The 20,000-nt window shown below is 31.5% G+C and overlaps 1 non-coding gene across 1 annotated transcript; it reads right to left on the minus strand.

Moving 5' to 3' along the window:
* Positions 1 to 73: 73 nt before the first annotated feature.
* Positions 74 to 1,887, minus strand: LOC129989552 (small subunit ribosomal RNA). The gene has a single exon (XR_008785813.1). It is a non-coding gene; the product is annotated as a small subunit ribosomal RNA (ribosomal RNA).
* Positions 1,888 to 20,000: the final 18,113 nt, after the last annotated feature.

The raw sequence follows: 20,000 nt of genomic DNA on the forward strand, positions 1-20,000 counted from the left end.
CCCGAGTCGCGTGGGAACCAGTACCGGCAAGGAACTTAAAAAAGCTCCTCGTTTAGACATAATAGTTTATAATTAATGATCCTTTCGCAGGTTCACCTACGAAAACCTTGTTACGACTTTTACTTCCTCTAAATGATCAAGTTTGGTCATCTTTCCGGCACACCGGCTCGACCAAAAGGCCAATCCGAGCGCCAGTCCGAAGACCTCACTAAATCATTCAATCGGTAGTAGCGACGGGCGGTGTGGACAAAGGGCAGGGACGTAATCAACACGAGCTGATGACTCGTGCTTACTGGGAATTCCTCGTTCATGGAATCAATTACACTTTCCAATCCCCAGCACGAAGGAGGTTCAACGGGTTACCCAGTCCTTTCGGACAGGGAAAGCACACGCTGATTCCTTCAATGTAGCGCGCGTGCGGCCCCGGACATCTAAGGGCATCCCAGACCTGTTATTGCTCTGTCTCGTGCGGCTAAACGCCGCTTGTCCCTCTAAGAAGAACGTCCCACTACAAGAGGATGGGAACGTCTATTTAGTAGGCTAGAGTCTCGTTCGTTATCGGAATTAACCAGACAAGTCGCCCCACCAACTAAGAACGGCCATGCACCACCACCCACAGAATCAAGAAAGAGCTCTTAATCTGTCAATCCTTCCTGTGTCCGGGCCGGGTAAGTTTTCCCGTGTTGAGTCAAATTAAGCCGCAGGCTCCATTTCTGGTGGTGCCCTTCCGTCAATTCCTTTAAGTTTCAGCTTTGCAACCATACTTCCCCCGGAACCCAAAAGCTTTGGTTTCCCGGAAGCTGCCCGGCGTGTCATTTGAGGAACACAGCCGGATCGCTGGCTGGCATCGTTTATGGTTAGAACTAGGGCGGTATCTGATCGCCTTCGAACCTCTAACTTTCGTTCTTGATTAATGGAAACATTCTTGGCAAATGCTTTCGCAGTAGTTCGTCTTGCGACGGTCCAAGAATTTCACCTCTAGCGTCGCAATACGAATGCCCCCGTCTGTCCCTCTTAATCATTACCTCGTGTTCCGAAAACCAACAAAATAGAACCGAGGTCCTATTCCATTATTCCATGCACAATTATTCAGGCGTCGCGCCTGCTTTGAGCACTCTAATTTTTTCAAAGTAAACGTGAGGGTCTCCGCCCACAACCGGTGAAGATCATAGACAGAAGCCCCCTGAACGCTCGGCAGCGAACAGTAACCACCGGTAGGCGGACCGTCCGGCCGGAGCTGAGATCCAACTACGAGCTTTTTAACCGCAACAACTTTAATATACGCTATTGGAGCTGGAATTACCGCGACTGCTGGCACCAGACTTGCTCTCCAATGGATCCTCGTTAAAGGATTTAGAGTGTACTCATTCCAATTACGGGGTCTCAAAAGAGTCCCGTATTGTTATTTTTCGTCACTACCTCCCCGTGCTGGGAGTGGGTAATTTGCGCGCCTGCTGCCTTCCTTGGATGTGGTAGCCGTTTCTCAGGCTCCCTCTCCGGAATCGAACCCTGATTCCCCGTCACCCGTTACGACCATGGTAGGCGCGTAACCTACCATCGACAGTTGATAAGGCAGACACTTGAAAGATACGTCGCCGGGACGAGCCCGTGCGATCAGCCCAAAGTTATACAGAGTCACCACAAGAGACGGACACGAGGCCCGATTGGTTTTGGTCTAATAAAAGCGCTCGTTCCCGAAGGTCGGAGCTCTGCTGCATGTATTAGCTCTAGAATTGCCACAGTTATCCAAGTAGTAAGGTACGATCCAAGGAACCATAACTGATTTAATGAGCCATTCGCGGTTTCGCCTTAATACGGCATGTACTTAGACATGCATGGCTTAATCTTTGAGACAAGCATATGACTACTGGCAGGATCAACCAGGTAACTTCCATCGTTCGTTAGAACGTTCGGAAAATGCACTCCGAATCCTTACATTTCACGAGTCGCGACCATCTCAGTCGCGGGGGACGCCTCGACAACGGAGGATCCCTCAGTCAATCTCGCTTTTTGTGTAGGTATTCCCCGTGCAATCTACAGAGGTTCTATAGTCTCACGACTTCCCCGACGGCTTCAACGCCGCGGGGCGAGTGCGGAGGCATCGAGAAGATATGTGCGCTGGACACAGATGCAGAAAACCAATCAATTCCTTTAAGTACGGTTCTGCTCGTCGCGTCAACGGCACGGGGGCCGAGCCGCTCGCAGAGAGGCTGAGATAGTTTGGAAGCGGCCAGAAAGACGGAGAATACCTCCCCGCCGATCGCAGCCTTCGTAGCAGAAGAATAACACCCTCGATCCCGGAGGCAGCGTCCGACCGACCCATAAAGAACCGAGAACCGATCCGATCGGGCACGACAGACCCACCGTCAACGTTAGAGGACCGCTTTCCCGGAGGTAGCCAACCGGTACTAACAACCCAATCCCGTTGCCGAGACCTAAGACAGGTTCGCGAGATTACGACGCGTTTTTAAAACGCATTCTGTCTCGCGATCGACCACTGTTTCCAGCAGTCACCTGCTACTCATATAGGGCTACGGACGATCCCCGACGTTCCGCTCGTGATCGCGAGTGGCGCGCGCTTTGCCCAGCCACCAGGCGACCGGAAGAAGCCGCCGCGGGCGAAAATAAGAAAAATTGTGCACAGGCAACCCGTTTCGCCGAACTAGTGCTACGTAGTATTTAGCGCTCTTCTCGGTGATTGGACTTTGAAGAAAATCGCGACTTCTCCCCTATTTGCACTTAGAAGGAAATCTCGGGTAGCGACTTCTCACTTTCTCGTGCTCCGGTTAGGACTTTGCCGAAAATCTCACATCGTCGGACTTGGACGGAAAACTAGCGAAGCGACTATCACCTTATCGCGCGTTCTGATTTGGAGTTTGCTGAAAAACGCGACTTCTCACATCGTCGGACTTAGTAGAAAATTTCACCTTATCGCGTGCTCCTATTAGGACTTTGCCGAAAATCGCGCATCTCCGTTTTTCCTTAAAATGTTTACATTTTGAATTTTCTTCAATTACTTTTTGTGAATTTTTATTGATATTTATGAAATTGTTTATGCTTCTGAATTTAAAATGTCAAGTAACATTTATATTTGTTGAATTATATTTAATTCACTCAAATACAAATTTATAGAGTTTTAATACGCTATAATTAAGTTAAATACCTGTATTTGCAGAATGTATTCTTATTTAGAACTCAATTTGGTGTAAATATTATAAAAATAATGAAATAAAGCCTTCAAATGTTGTTAAATACTTGATTCAAACCTAAAAGTAGGTCAAGCACTTAAATTCTAGCAAATTAAGATAAATGTCTGGTAAAGTTCATATTTATATGCATTCGCAGAAAGAATTCAAGTGTTCTTTGAAGTAATTCTTATTTAGAACTGAATTTGGTGTAAAGAATGTCAAATTAGTGAAGTAAAAGCTGTAAATGTTCTTGTATACTTCATATGAACTTCAAAGTAGGTCAAATTGTTTTAATAAATGCACAAGTTGTGTAATTCCCTTCATACAATGTGTAATGTATCTTCTAACAGTGCTAAAAATGAAATCTCTTTCCAATTCAAACAATTTCTACTGTAAATACTGAGGTAAATACAAATACTGTTTTTTAATATGTGAAATTCAACATATAATTGAGTGCAAGCTTTAATATAAATGTATTCCTTCATGTAATATTCAATATCATTCATTTGTGAATGAATGTGCTCATTCAGTTCTTGTACAATTAATTAGTGAGCTTAATCTTTCACTAATGCAAAATATTTCATGACATTGTAAACTTCCATTCATGTAAACATTGTGTAAAATGCAAAGATATTCTTATAGTGTGATATATACAAATATATGGCTTGTATATTCAACTTATTAATGCATAAGAGTATGATTTCTTACTGCATTTTGTGTGTATAAATATAAACATTCATCTCCCTTTATGTTTCATCTAGTATCCATTATATTGTTCATTTATTTGTTATTTAGCTTCATGGTTAATCACTTGTGAAATGTTTACTCATACTGCAAGTTGTTTTCATAATTCATGTTGAGTGAAATCATAAGATTATGTAAAATTCAAACATACAATTTGTATATTCAACACATTAGTGCTTATTACTTGTGGAAATAAGTGATATGAAGAGGTAACAGTTGTATAAAGAAAGCTCAAGTCTTAAATGAATGTTTAATGTTACTTTGTACTATAAATGCAAAGATATGGTTTTTAAATTCAACAAATTTCTGCATAAAAATGTTATTACCAACTATATTTTGTGTGCAGATTCTTCATGTACTATTTACAATCAAAGAATGCATAAATTTCTTAAAATATTTCATCAAGAATCTATATCATTAAACTCAGTAAGCTTCATCTTTACTCAGTGTGAAATGTTTCATCATATAACAGGTTGTTCTAATTATTAAATGTTGTTTATAATGCAAGGAAATCTTCATCTTCAAGTAAATACAATTTATAGATTCATATTACTTGTTCAAACAAGTTGACTGTAAGGAATGCCTAATGTTTACTTTCACTGTAAATGTAACCCTATTCTAATATTAATATTGTTTTCATGTACAGCATTATCTTGTTAGTGTTTAATTTTATGTTATATTCTGTTGAATACAGGCAGAAAGCTTGTCAATCAAATAGATAAATTATTTAGAGTCCTTTGTCCAACTATAATTTATGTGTGGGTTCCCATTTCTTCAAACAACATTTACATTCAAAGAATGTTTCATCTTAACTAAGCTTCATCTTCAAACTGTGCCAAATGTTCCCATTCTTTACTTGTAATACAATGTGGAATGCAATAACTTTCTCATATTGCAAGTTTTTTAATTTTAATAAAGTTCAAAATGTGATTGACATACTTATTTCATGTTAAATACAAACATATAGTTTGTGGATTCTACTCATAGGTGTTTATTACTTGTTCAAACAGATTATGTAAATAGATAATACTTATATGAAGAATGCTTACTATAAAGTATATGTGTAATTTCACCTTACACTGAAATTGTAACCTCTATCTAATATTAATGCAAAATTTATATGTATTTATTCATATAAACATTATATGAAGTGTAATGTCATACTTATATTGTGTTAAATAGAGCCATACATTATTAAGATTGTTATTTCCAATTCTAATTAATGTATAGCTTCATTATACAATATTTACAATGAATGAATACATAGATTTCTTCAAATGTTTCATCCAGTATCTATATTACTATGTTCAGCTTCTTATTTACTTAAAGAGAAATGTTTCTACATATTACAAGTTGTTTTTAAAGTTTAATGTCATGTAAAATGCACTGTAATATAGTTAGAAGCTGCAATATGCAAGTGCTTATTACATGTTGAAACAAGTTATATACATATGTTTCTATAAAAACCCAACCTGTGTGTAATTTTACCTTACAAAATTGTACACTCTTAATGTTGCAATGCATTCTTTTGTTCATGTGAAATGTTTCATTCATTGTTCATGTAAACACTGTATCAAATGGAACATTTCCTTTTACTTACATTATGTTAAATACAGGCATAAAGTTTGAACATTCAATGAAGAAGTTATTAAGAGTGTTTTTTTACAATTGCAATATGTCTGCAAGATTCTTATTTCTTCATAGTGTTTACAATAAGAATACATTAATTGCTTCTCCTGTTTAAGCATATTCTTTAATCTATATGAAATGTACCCATTTTTACATTTAGTGTTATGTGAAATGCAGTAAAATACTCATAAACTGGTAACTATAAACATACAAGAGCATATAACTTATATATGAAGTTGCATATAAAATGATTATTCTGTTAAACATTGTAATTGTTATCTTTCTTTTAATGTAAACATTGTGAGAAATTCTTATAATGAGATAAGTACAAACACTAAGCAATTATTTTCAACATTTCAGTTAATTCTGTTTGTCGAAACAAACGTCCTCATTAAACTATGTCAGTTTATTAATGTAAAGAATACTCAAAAAGTCTCACATGTACTTGTTATGCATGAAACAGACCTTACAAGTTTCAATATTAAAAATGTTAACGTGTAAGACAGTTACATTCTTTTATACTGAGTGGTTTATATTTCCAATATCATTTCTGTCACATATCATTGATATCAAAAAGACATAAATTGTCTCTTATGTGTACACAAACATTGTAACAACCATCTGAATGCTAAACATGTAAGTGCATACCACATATAAAGCTGCATGTAAAATGATAATTCTTTAATTAATGCAAAACATTAACAAACATAGAAATTGTCATTTCTTTATGTTAATGATGTGTGAAATGTTTCTAATGTGCTAGGTTACGATTTTCAATAATTCAGTAAATACTGTTTGTCTAAATAAGCTTACGCATTAAACTATCAGTTACTTGTAAGGTTTATTCTTGTAAATAACAATTAAATAATGTCAAATGTACTTGTTATTGAGAAAAGAACACATACAAGTTTTTATATTATAAAAATAAATGTATAAATACAGTTATATAATTATATATTGAATGGTATATCTTTCCTTCACCATTTCAGGCACAAACCATTGAGATCAAACTAACTTATATTAACCCTGACATGTACACAAACATTATAATAACCATTTCAATGATACATTGTTTCAGATTTAAACATTTTCTGTGTTAATATTTGTCTGAAATTCAATGAATGCACAGTTGAGTACAACAAAGTCAATTCTATTTTTGAACATAATGCATGTGCACTATTAACATTATTATTTTAAAGCATTAAACATAAAAAGATACATTAACTTCAAATTACTATTAAATAAACAATCTTTAACAAGTCATAAATTATATGTAATGCATTTTTTTCATTGGTAGTTCTTAAATTTGGGGAAAATGATCTTTGTATATGTAACGATGAAGAATATTCTGTGTTGAAACATGACATGTTTGTATGAAAATAACTAAATTACCTTATCCATAATGTTAATAAAATTAGGAATGTAGTAAAACTCTTATTATCAATGAAAATTCATTTTCTGATGTACTATATCTACATTTTTTTAAAAATATAAGTAGTGCACACTGCAACTTGAATGTCACCGAGGAATCCTCGTAACAATTCTCTACTCACAAATGTGAAAATGATAACTTTTCTAACCATTAACATCATTATTATCCTCCTTCAAAGCATGTGTGTTTCAAATTAAAACACTTTTTATGAAAATATTTATGAAATTTTGTCTAAAATTCAATAACACTGCATTTCAGTACAACGAGACAGAAGAAATCCTATTCTAAAGCATAGTTCAAACATAAAAAAAGTTATGTAATCTAAAAAATTACTAATAAATTCAGATTTCTTATATAGAAAAGAAGTGTAATTAATATATATTTTAATTGCTATCAATTTAATTTGGTAAAAATGGTATGTGAATATGCAAGGATGAATAATGTTCTACGAAGAAACATTGCAAGTTTGTATTAGATATTCAAATTCATTTAAAATCCTTAATGTGAAAAAAAATATTGAATGCAGTGTACCCAAATATTCATAAAAGTCCTATTTTTAAAACTATTACAGTTCATACTTGGCCTAAAAAAAAAGGAGCAGACACTGTTAATTGAATGTTGTCGTGGAATCTTCGAAACACTCTTTTGTTTACAAGTGTGTCAAATACAGTATTCATAAACTTAAATCCACTTACCTCATTATGATCCTTCTTCAATGAAGCAAATATCAAAACACCTTGTTAATGAAGAGATTTTAATACTATTATTCACATATATCATTTGTTCTTCATTGTTGCCTTTAATATTGTTGATGTAACAATGTGTTGAAAAGTATTAAGAACAATATTCACTGTTGCTTACAGTTAGCTAAGAATAATAGAATCATAAATTGTTACTGGGCATCATTGTTGATGTAACAATGCATTTAAATAGTGTTCATAACTATACTGTCCATTTAGTCTCTAAAGAATTCATAAATTGCATGTATTTAAATAGTAACAATTAACTATTCATGGAAATAATGAATTAACACCTAACACAGTAAACAATATGCTATTTAACATTGTGAAATCAGTCAAACTCAGTGTAGAAATGCTTCCTATGGATTTTCATCAAAACAAGTCTTTTCCACTAAAATTCTTTGAATGAAAATTGAAACAGCTTTCATGTATGTTGTCTTCCAGCATCTCTTTGTATGAAGAAAATGATCAACACATCATTTCAGAAGAGTGACATCTATGTTCCAGTTTGTCTTCTCTTATCTTCAGTTGAAAGTAAAGGTTGATTTTTTGTTGTCATTTACACTGTACACAAACTTCATCTTCTTTCTGCTATAAAACTGCTTCATATAACTATACATTCTTCTTCCATGTTAGAGCATAACAAAGTAGATATCTTTTCAAAATTTCTTCATTTCATTCATAAAAAATAGGATATGAAGTTCAGTTGACATGCCTTCACTCATTGATAACTGCCATCAGAAGGGGGGGGGGGGGAATCCTAAATGCCCATTCAATATTCAGACTTCATCTTTACAAAATAAAGTTGTTGATGAGATAATAACACTCTTTCACCTTCAACTACACTTGCTAGGATGATGTAATCACATTATAAACAATTAAATTGAATATCCCAAGTAATCCAAATATGGAAAATCTATATAAACAAAGACTACCAGAAATGAAATAATAATCAACAAAAACATTTAACTTCTTCTCATACGTAGAAATCATCAACTTCAATGTCACATAATCTTCAATAAGTTAATCACCAGCATGCAATTCAAAATAATCACAACACAACAACAGCTATTCAAGATTTGCCTCCACCAAAAACCATTAAGTGCAGTGAACCAAATAATCTGCTTTGCCAAAATGAAACCTCTTACAAAATCAAACACATTAAATTGAACAGTGCAAATTATTTCCAAAAAATTCCCAAGCATTAAAAATTTAAAAACCATGTAAAAACTTAAGTGACGAGCAATACCGGCAGAGTACAAAAACCACACACAACACCAAACAAACACCATTTCTGCTAATATTTCTTTATAAAATTGAATCAAATATCTGAAACTGTGTAAATTTCAAACAGTATTCTTAACAGAATGCATAAATATAGTATGAAAGTAATACAGTATGCCAACAATCAACCCGCATGTCCATACATGACTAAAATTTATAACTCAACTAAACTAACCAATATACTATTTTTCAGTGAAATCTCTCACAGGATAGCAATTATGAAATTGAATTCTGCAAACTATTGGGAACTTATTTACCATTTAAAAAGTAGACATTCAGAAAAACTCACATTTTCTAAACACTTGGGTGTAAAAACCGACAACATGCATAACCAAAACAAGACCACAGAAACTTGGAAGATAAGTTCATTGATAATTTTTTAATTTCTAAAGGAAACTTCTGTTCACTGTCATATGTAAAATAATATGAATGTAAAAATGCATTAGGAATTTAAGAAATATGCATAACAACACATCAAGACATGGTACAGTGAATATGTGAAAACATAAACATTAAGAAATAATTTCAAATAAACATTAAGATTTATATTAAATTTGCTAAAAACACTTCTACTTTTCAACAATTAACTTAATTAATATGAAATATATGTTATGTATCAAAGCTCAATGCATATAAACAATGTTATGTGTTAGTGTGTCAAAATGTAAACAAACAAACAAAACAGTACTGATGAAGCAACATTTATTTACATAGGAAAAACAATAATGAATATACTAATTCAAATTATATAGAAATAAATTTAGTAAGCAAATATATCAGCTACACATGAAAGATGTGCAATAAAAAGAAAAAAATGGAAAGAATATGTACTTGGACACTGCTCGACAGGATTCGAGCAATCCAATACTATTCAAATTAAAAACAGAAACAAATTTCTACTAAATAGACTTGAAATTAGGAAAAACACAATTAAATGAAGGGAGAAACAACAACAACAATGAATTGATTTTTGTTTTCACTAATTTACAATAAATAGGCTTAAATTAAAAGTTGGCATTCTTAAAGAGGGGGGGGGGGGGTGCACACTGTGAAACTGAATTCAGTCTTATTGTTAGATTTTAAATCTTCAACTTTAAAAAGAAATGTCAGTATAATTTCAATCAATAAATAAATCATTTTCCAATACTAATAACAACTCTTATAATATAAATAACCTGAATTACTTAAACACAGTACAGCGAAGAAGAGATATCGAGATAACAGCATACATTGCTAGTAAAAAAAATATTAACTATACACTAATAATAAAAATTAAATTAATTATTTCAATAACTAACAGTTTAATCATGAATATATGCATAACTTACAATACTATATATATATTTTTTTCAAACCATGTAACTAAGAAATACCTTTGTGGCCTTATCCAAAGAGAAAACACTCAACGATTTGTTCCTTTAAGATAACAAACAAGCCTATAGGTGCTTCCCATTTGGAATCAGGCCACAGAAAAGATACCATAAATAAACAGGTGATAATCCAATGAGAAGTAATTAAAACAAATGAGTTAAAATTACTTCTAAGACGCTTAATTACAAAATAAAGAAACAAAACTTAATTTATGCAAAAGTAAGCTTAAAATTGAACATAAAGATTTAATTTTTGCTCATAGGAGATAAATGAAATAAATAAAAAAAAGCAAAATGTTTGTTTACAAATAAATAGAGCAAAATAAGCAAATGCCAGAAATCGAGCATTTTATTCACCCACACAAATCTCCTAATATTTTCAAAGTGCAGGGACGACATTTTCATCCAAGACAGGCGGTACACAGGAATGAAACAAAACCCACAACTTTCTTCAAAGATCTACGGGTGCACAGGATAACACAGCAAAGCATCGTGCAGGTGAAAAGCAACCCTCCGGTTACGTACCAAGTGCCATGCCGAATGAACACAGGATTGAAAAGTGAAATACAGGAATGTAGGGGAGTTCGCCTTTCCCATCCAAGTTGCTTGATGCACAGGATAACATGGCACAGCATTCTCTTCTTGTCAAGACACATCATGCTTCTTTGTCTTCATTCTTCTTAAATTCTCATTTCTTGCTTTGTCAATTAAGTTAATGCGTATTTTAATTTCAAGATTAATCAGTACTATTTCACTTAATATTATTGATTATAATAAAATTCTTTGTATATATTTAGGTTACACTAAAATCAAATAAGTTAAATTATCATGAAACTATTAATAAATAAACTAATTCACTGCACATAATAAAAATATTGTTGCAAAATTAAATAATAAACAGTATAAACTTTAACAATTACTCAAACTGATTGTTATCACTTCAACACTGTAGTAAAATTACATCATATTATAAAAAAGATGTTACTACATAGAAATTATACTATAGCAAAGCATTTTATTATGAATTGAGCAGTCAATAATATTAAATAACTGAATAAAATTAACCATGCACCAAGCCATTTATAAAGGAAATTGATTTCTTATTCATTACATAAAAGGGTTGTATATGTTATTAAGTAATACTAAAGCAAAAGTACTACACTATACTAGAATAAGAAGTGAAAAATCAATATAAATAAAACTAAATCTAAATTGTAATATTAATATACACCAAGTCAATAGTAAAGGAAAATGATTTCTTGTATATATGAACAATTAGACTACAAAAGCAAAGTACTTCATCATACGTGAGAAACAAAAGTGGAATAGCAATTAATGAAAAAAAAAGCTAAGTATTAATAAAATGAAATGTATAAGTGAATTCATTACTAAATCAAATATGCATCCAGTTATTACAAGAAGAAATTTATTTCCAATTCATATTATGGAAGGGTTATATAATTAAATTTTTCTTGTATTAAGAAAATAAAGGATGCATAAATTTCAATATTGAATAAACATGCCAATGTTTTTAAGATGTATCATCACTACGTTCAAAATTCATATTACAGAAGTTATAACATAGATAACAAACATACATATAAAAAAATAAACACTTACCTTGCAATTTTTAAAAATGTTCCTTCTTAAAGCAAAATTAATTTCACTGTCACAAATTTCAATTCTCATGAAGGATAAACCAGTGAAAGCATTCCATTCTTGTTAAAATTAATCACAAAATGTGCTAAAAAAGAAGTCGCAACATATGGAAGTTGAAGGTCAATGAATGAACTTCAAACTTTTCTAGCACAGATAGAAGCAGTAGAAATATTTCTCAGGATGACTTTCACACATATCATCCGGGAAATTCATTCAGCTTCGACTAGTTGTTAAAAATCATCATACACAAACACTTCGGAATTAGAATTCATCACAGATGAAAACAAAATTAAAATCTTCTTCAAACCTCTCTCGCACACAAAGACATTCTTTTCGGCAGTTTCTCTTTTAATCTTGAAACACACGCAATCCATAAAACTCATTCTTGAAGAGGAAATCCGCTCAGTAAATATGCAAAACATCCATCTACAAAAGAAAAAAAAAATTAATTAGAAATTAAAAAAGATTTCTAGAAAAGCACAAACAATGGAAGAGCACACACGCCGACAACCAACGGACAAATGAAATTCAAATGAAGAGCCGTTGAAATCAGTTCGGTTAACAGTTAATCAGGATTCAACCGCCTAGCAAAGAAATAATTAAGATTGCGATCACATGTTCGGATCCCATCGAACCAATCAGTGGTGTAGGATGACTTACTCACCATGACCGCTACGGTGTCTATTCAGTTTCCAATAATAACAACTCATTTCATGAATGGCAACATTGTACATTTACTTCCCCTCCCGAAGAGAAAAATGACAACAAACTTTTTATCTATCGGAACTGATTGTTACATTTTTTTTTAATTTTAGAAAAGGAATTTTAAACAGAAGAATTTTAATTTCAGTTACTCATCGGAACTTTTTTTTTTTTTCTCTTTTCTTCATATGCATTTAAGATTTTCTTTTACCAAATACATTTTTTTTTTTTATTTTCCTTATAACATTTATTATTATTAATTTTTTAAAAATGTCAAACAGAAGTCTATACATAAGAATTTTTTTTTTTTTTTTCAATATTTTCAGTCAAGTGCAATACACAACTCATGAATTAAATATAAAGGAGGGAAACTTTAGAAATGATTATTTTCACCATAAAAATATTAAATTCAATATAATACTGTCAAGCATTTAATGGATTAAATACATTGGAAGGAAATGTATACTTTTAAAGGTGAGGAATGTAAATTGGGGGGGGGGGGGGTAATAACCTGTTTTATAATAAAAAATAAGAATTATCACTTTAATAAACAATATAAGCTCCAAATGTAAACTTAAACTCATTTTGTTATTCATTAGACCTACTAATCCCAAAATTCCTTACTAGCTAAATAGATGCAATTAGATGTATTATAACTCATTTAAAGTAAAAGAAAAGATACAAACCTACAGTTCACATGAAGAAACAATTATGCACTTAATTTTTCATAAAATTTCATATTGATAAATGTTAAAATTTTCTGCAAAACAGAAACAAACAAATTAGCATCATCAAAACAGTACATTTTGATATCATGTCACATACATAAACAAATCTTTCACACTGTGATTTTACATTCAAAAAGCAAGTAATGAAGGTTTTCACACTTCAATATCCAAATAAATTTCCACAACACAAAGGAAATATGCAGTTGGGTGATGAAGCTTGCATAAATGTACAAAGCAAAATTTAAAAATATGAATTTTATGTGCAAAACAAAAGTAAGGTGGGAGTGGTCATGCAATTCATATATAGACAAAGCAGGATTAACAAAACACTATATAAACTTAAAATCATCTTATAAGAACATTACACTGAACAATATTTTGTTTCAAGGATATTAACATTTTTATGTCTTTTCTGCAACTTACCTGGTTGCTACTTTCAAAGCAGAACTACCAATTCATTTGTAGAACCAGAAAATAAAAAAAATAAAAAAATTGAAAGAAAGCAGAAGCGTTTCATTTTACTAACAGTTTTTGTTTTTATAGCAACCAGAGAATATGGGGGGGGGGGGAATGAACTACAAATGCTATGAACCATGCAAAGCTTAAAATTCTTCAAAGCGTGTCCAAATAATAATAAGATATATCATACTCATTATTTTTTTTTATTTAAAGAAACTGACATTATGAAGACATTAGTAAAGTAAGCAGTGGTAATCTCAGTTTAATGCAATTGAAGGGGGGGGGGGGGAAACTTTTATAACAAATAATAATTTAAGATATTTATTATTCAATACAAAATAAAATATTTGTTTTCGAAAAAGATTTCAAAGAAATCCTAACCAAATCAATTGTAAACATTGTTTTTTATGTGCTTCACTGAATTTAAAATGTTTCAGTGAATTTTTGTATTACATGAACTTGTTAATCACTGTTTCAGAGAATGTCAACAAACCATCAGTCACTTTCCTTTAATATTCTAATACGAATATTTCTATAGAATAAACACGTGTTAATGAGTAACTAACTTTATACAATAATAAATTTTTAGCTTTATACAATAATAAAGAATAAAACAAATTAACCTATTATTAAATGCATTTTGAAAAAGTAACTGACACATATATAAACAGGATTGAAAGAAAAAATAAAGCAATATTATCTTGATCAATTGATATAATGTGATCCGTTAAGACATCAGAAACACAAAGCAAACTAGAACATGCAGAATGGATAAAAAAATGCATTCAAATGCCATTCTGACAGCTGTCACACCACACCAACACTATACAGATAAAGTCATTGCAAACAAAACATCTATAATTTCATACGCATATATATATATAAGGCATGAAACCAAAAGCAATAACATTAAAAAAATTTAAACTTCAATTAATGAACATGAAATTAATAGTACAGCAGGAAGAAAAGCTTTTTAAAAATAAACAAAATAACATCCTTTAAATGGAATAAAAGAAATCTTGTATGACCATTTTTTTAAAACTATTTCAACGTTCACTGTAAAAACAAAATTATCTCTTTAGTTCTTAGAAAATAAATTAAAAAATTACACTGGCATACAACACTATAAAAAAATATAAGGGGGGGGGGAAGAGGAAACATTCTGAATGATTGCATAAATTTATTGAGCACGACACTTAAAACACACAACAAGCACAAATGAGGAAAATGCATATGGAGAAAAATTTAATGGACATCTGACAGCTTTCACACCACATGAATGGAGTGAATGGTTCATAAAATGAAACCATCCTTAATTTCATAAAAAATTTTTTTACAACATAAAATGGTAGTAAACATTAAGAGATTTAAACTAATAACTCGAAATGAAATTATCACTAGGAATGAACATGTAAAAAAAAGAAACAGTGAAAGGAAGAAGACTGAAACATCTTTTTTTTTTTTGGGGGGGGGGGGGGAAATCACGCACAAAAGTAATATTCTAATAAACAATTATTTAAATACTCCATCTAAAACCAATAGCGGAAATACATTTGTTACTTATTAGAAGAAGACTGTTCGATTAAAATCAGTAACCACAATACCAAAATTAAATCATAAAAATTGGCGATGCTAATTCAATATTGTCCGAATCAATACAGAAATTTATGGAACACGTTTTTTTAATAAATAATAAAAACATCATGCACATGAATTAATTACATATGGAAATGAGCCAAAATTGTATCCTGCATATTTCAACACCACACCAACACAGTGAATGTGTGTGAGAATTAAGACACATGCAAGCAAAATTAAAACCAAATATATAATTTAACAAAGTTGATTTCATAAAAGTTGTTTTCTCATGAAATAACTTTCATGGTCAAAACAGCAAATTTGGAACAGAAGACTCATTTCTTATTCACCAAAAATTTATGAGATGCCAGAAATGATTTCAGCACTCGCTCTCAAAACAAATCAAATACTTATTCATTCATTCCACACGTACCAGTAGAAATTTGTAATTATAAATTATACACATTACTGCAAGGACTGTACAACATTAAAAAGCAACAAAATCATTGAGTGTGTGTGTGTGTGGGGGGGGAATGACTCTTAATGATAATAGTAATTTATTGAGCATGTCACGTAATGAACACACAAAAGTACAAATGAGAAAAATGCATATTAAAATAAATTCAATGGAAATATAACAGCTTCCACACCACATGAACATATTGAATAGAATCAATAAAATGAAAACATCTTAAATTTTATTAAAAAGAAATTACAACATAAAATGATATTGAATATTAAAAGATGTGAACTGATAAATCGAAATGGAATGAAAACTAGATAAAGGGGGGGGGGGGGGAGGGAGATATGCACAAAATACATACTTAATTTGTAAAATACTAACAGGAATGTTCACTTAAATTAAGACACTGCAATATGAAAATTAATTTATGAAAACAGGAGATGTGAATTTAATATTGTTCGAATCAATAGAGAAATTTAGATAATATACTTCTGAAGTGAATCGTGAAGACACACTGTACATAAATTACATATGTAAACGAACCAAAATTGCATGCTGCATACTTCCACACCACACCAACACAGTGAAAATGTGCAGGGGGGGAGGGGGGGGGGAAGAGATATACATGCAAGTGAAATTGACAGGCAAAAGTATAATGGGGTGAATTTGTGTAAAATGCACACGCAACTGGAATTAATGTCTAATATTTATATATATATATATATACACACACACAATATTTTGAAAACAAAATTAATTTTTTATGCACCACAACTTTATGCAATTCCAGATGTTTCAATCATTTAGAAAAGATTTGATCATTTTCCATGAAAACAAAACAAAATAAATTGAATTCATTTCACTACTATCAGCACAAAATTGTAATTGGGGGGGGGGGGGGGAATGGTCAAAAGATGCATGCAAGCAAGAGCGAAAACCAAAAATATAATTAAAAGAAAGTTGATTACTCGTGATATTATTTCCACATTCAAAACACAAATTGGGGGGAGGGGGGAAGTATTTTTCATGCACTCAAAATTTATAAAAAATCAGAGGTTTCAAGCAATCAGAAATGATTTCAGAATTCGCTCTCAAAACAAAAGAAAAACAAGCAGTTCATTTTTCAATTTGATTTCATTTAAAAGAAATATATGCAACCAAAAAAATTAGTTAACATTAAGAGATGCGAACTAATACATCACAATGAAATGAACACTAGAAATAAACAGTTGAAACTTAAAAAAAAAAAAAAAAAAGGGGGGGGGGGTGTAAGAATTTAATGCACAAAAACCACATTTAAATTTGTAATCAGAAAAAGGCTCCCTCTAAACCGAAATAGGTTATTATTTTAGAAAATACTTAAAAGAATGTTTAATTAAAATCGGTCACTACAATACCAAAGTTAATTCTCGAAAACAAAAGACATCAATTCAAATTTGTCCGCATCATTACTGAAACTTATGCTTCTTCTTTAGTGAATTGTAAAGACACCACGTACATAAATTACATATTGAAATGAACCAAAATTGCACTCTGCATACTTCCACACCACACCAACATAGTGAAAGTGTGCAATGGGGGGGGGGGAGAGACATGCAACTAAAATTGAAAGCCAAAAGTATAACGAAGTGAATGTGTGTAAAATACACATGTAACAAAAATTGATGTCTAATATATATAGACTAAAGGAAATTTATTTGCTTGTGTTATTATTTTCACGGTCAAAGTTTTGAAAAGAAAATGTATTTTTTTACACACCAAAAATTCATGAAATTTCAGATGTTTCAATCATTTTGAAAGGATTTCAGCACTCGCTCTCAAAACAAAACAAAAAATAGTCATTCATTTCAAAAGTATCAGTACAAAATTGTAATTTCGAATAACACGCCTTGCTGAAAGGACTGTACTTCACTTTTGGTAATTTAATAGAAAATTTTTTTTTGGTCAGAATTATTTAGATAGCAAGAACTTATCCACGTTACCACTCAATGAATGCTGAATTGTTTTGCAATTCTAAAAAAACAAAGTGAATGCAGATTATGAATCTATTTAAGAATGAATAGGAATTTATCCACAAATTGAAGAACACAAAGGAAGAAGATTTGGAAATGAAACAGTAAAGTTTTAATGTGTCACAAAAAGGGCTACCTATACTACCAAGGAGATTACTTAACGAGAAACTTGGTACGCAATTAAACATAACAGGTTTATTGAAGTGATTGGAATCAAAATTACAAAATCAGATATAATGAAAAATCTGAACGTAAACACTAAAATCAGATATAAAAGAAACTGATGATATTATAAGATTTTAATACAAACTGCAAACAAACCATTGAAAAATTTTTTAGAAAAACTTACCCATTTTCCAACTGCAGTAGCTTTTGCAATTTTTTTATTCTATTGCTTTCTCAACATATCAGAATGAGCCAAAATTCCTGAATCAAATGGCAGAATTGAAATAACTATATAAATTTTATTACAGTTTTTTGTAACAACATCTCAAGATTATGTTTGGAAAACAATTTTGACACGCCATAACAAAACACCAATGGTAGGATAATCTGACATATAACTCAATTGCTCACATTCATCATTTCACTTTCGATTCTAAAACAGTTATCACTTTCCTTCCAAAAGAAATGTCCGTCGAAAACAGTTGTTGACATGCTACAGTGTTAAACCCAAAATATTCCAAAAGAAGCGTTAGAAAAAGGAATTAAATGACGCAATTTAGCACCCGGTTGGCGTTTTTTTTTTTTCTTGTTTTTTTTTTTTCCCGCACTGCACTTCTGGTTTTCTATTCGCTAAATAAAAAGAACACTTACAGAATTCGACGACTACAATATGATAAAAAGACATTTCCTATTTTTAACTGGTAAAATAAATACTTCGCAACTAACAACGGAACAGAAAATTTGAAAAAGAACGACGATTAAGTTAAACACCATTTCATTTCTTTCCGTTGAAAAACAAACTCTTTTGCATCCTCTGTTCGAAGTGATAATTATCGTCTGCAGCAGGGAACGAGAATGAAGGTCCGATTTTTAAGGAAATAATAATGAGTTATAAAATATACAGCATTCTAAAATACACAAAGGAAAATTGCAAATAATATTCCGTTTAAAAGACCGCCATCGAAGTTCAAGAAATGAATTTCAACAGACACGGTCACAGTTCCTTTTGAAGCAAAATCGAGCTGCAAATCGTCTGCCAATCAAAAAACTGGAAAAGTATCCTGGGACGCTAGAATACAGCCTCTACAGATTCAAACTTTTTCACTTTTCAGTATTGGCAATTGTTTTTAAATTGTAACGTTTCGTATCAGAATGATTTATGATCCTATCCGAAAACGTTTCTCAGAAATAGGATATCATTTTCCACAATTTTTTTTTAATGCGTACAATCCATTTGATACGTTGCAACGGATAAAGTATCACGATCTTATGTTTGAATTTTGTATTACTGTGCACGGTGGCAATTCTCAGAAATAAGATATTTTATTCGAAAATGATTCATTACAACCGTTTTAACGGATCACTGATTAATATAACATACTAAAATTCTGCTTTTTTTTTTTTAATTATAAAGAAGTTTGGAAAAATACTTGGAGGTGCACACGGATAATTACTTTTCGTTTTGAATGAATTACGATTGTTTATCTGACTGTTTACTAAGAAAAATGTTGTACGGCAATAACATTTGTTACCTTCATTGAATTTTCAATTAAATGATTTCATTTCTTTTGTTAAGGATATCGTAAAAAAGGTAAGTGAGTTCTTCTAATAGGATAAAAAAAGTATTAACTCATTTGTATGCTGAATGAAATTTAATCTTTTTTTTATATAAATTTTTCATTTCTTTACTAATAAACTGCCTGTACGTATCAAGTTATGTCAGCTATCATTCAATTGAGCTACAATGTTTATCATTATTGAATAAATGTTTCTAGAAGTGATTTTTTTTTTTTTTTTTTTTTGGTAAATGAATTTTGAATTATTGCAACAGACAAATGTATCGCTGA

Source organism: Argiope bruennichi, chromosome 10 (assembly GCF_947563725.1).
Source record: "Argiope bruennichi chromosome 10, qqArgBrue1.1, whole genome shotgun sequence".
NCBI classification, from domain to species: Eukaryota; Metazoa; Arthropoda; class Arachnida; order Araneae; family Araneidae; genus Argiope; species Argiope bruennichi.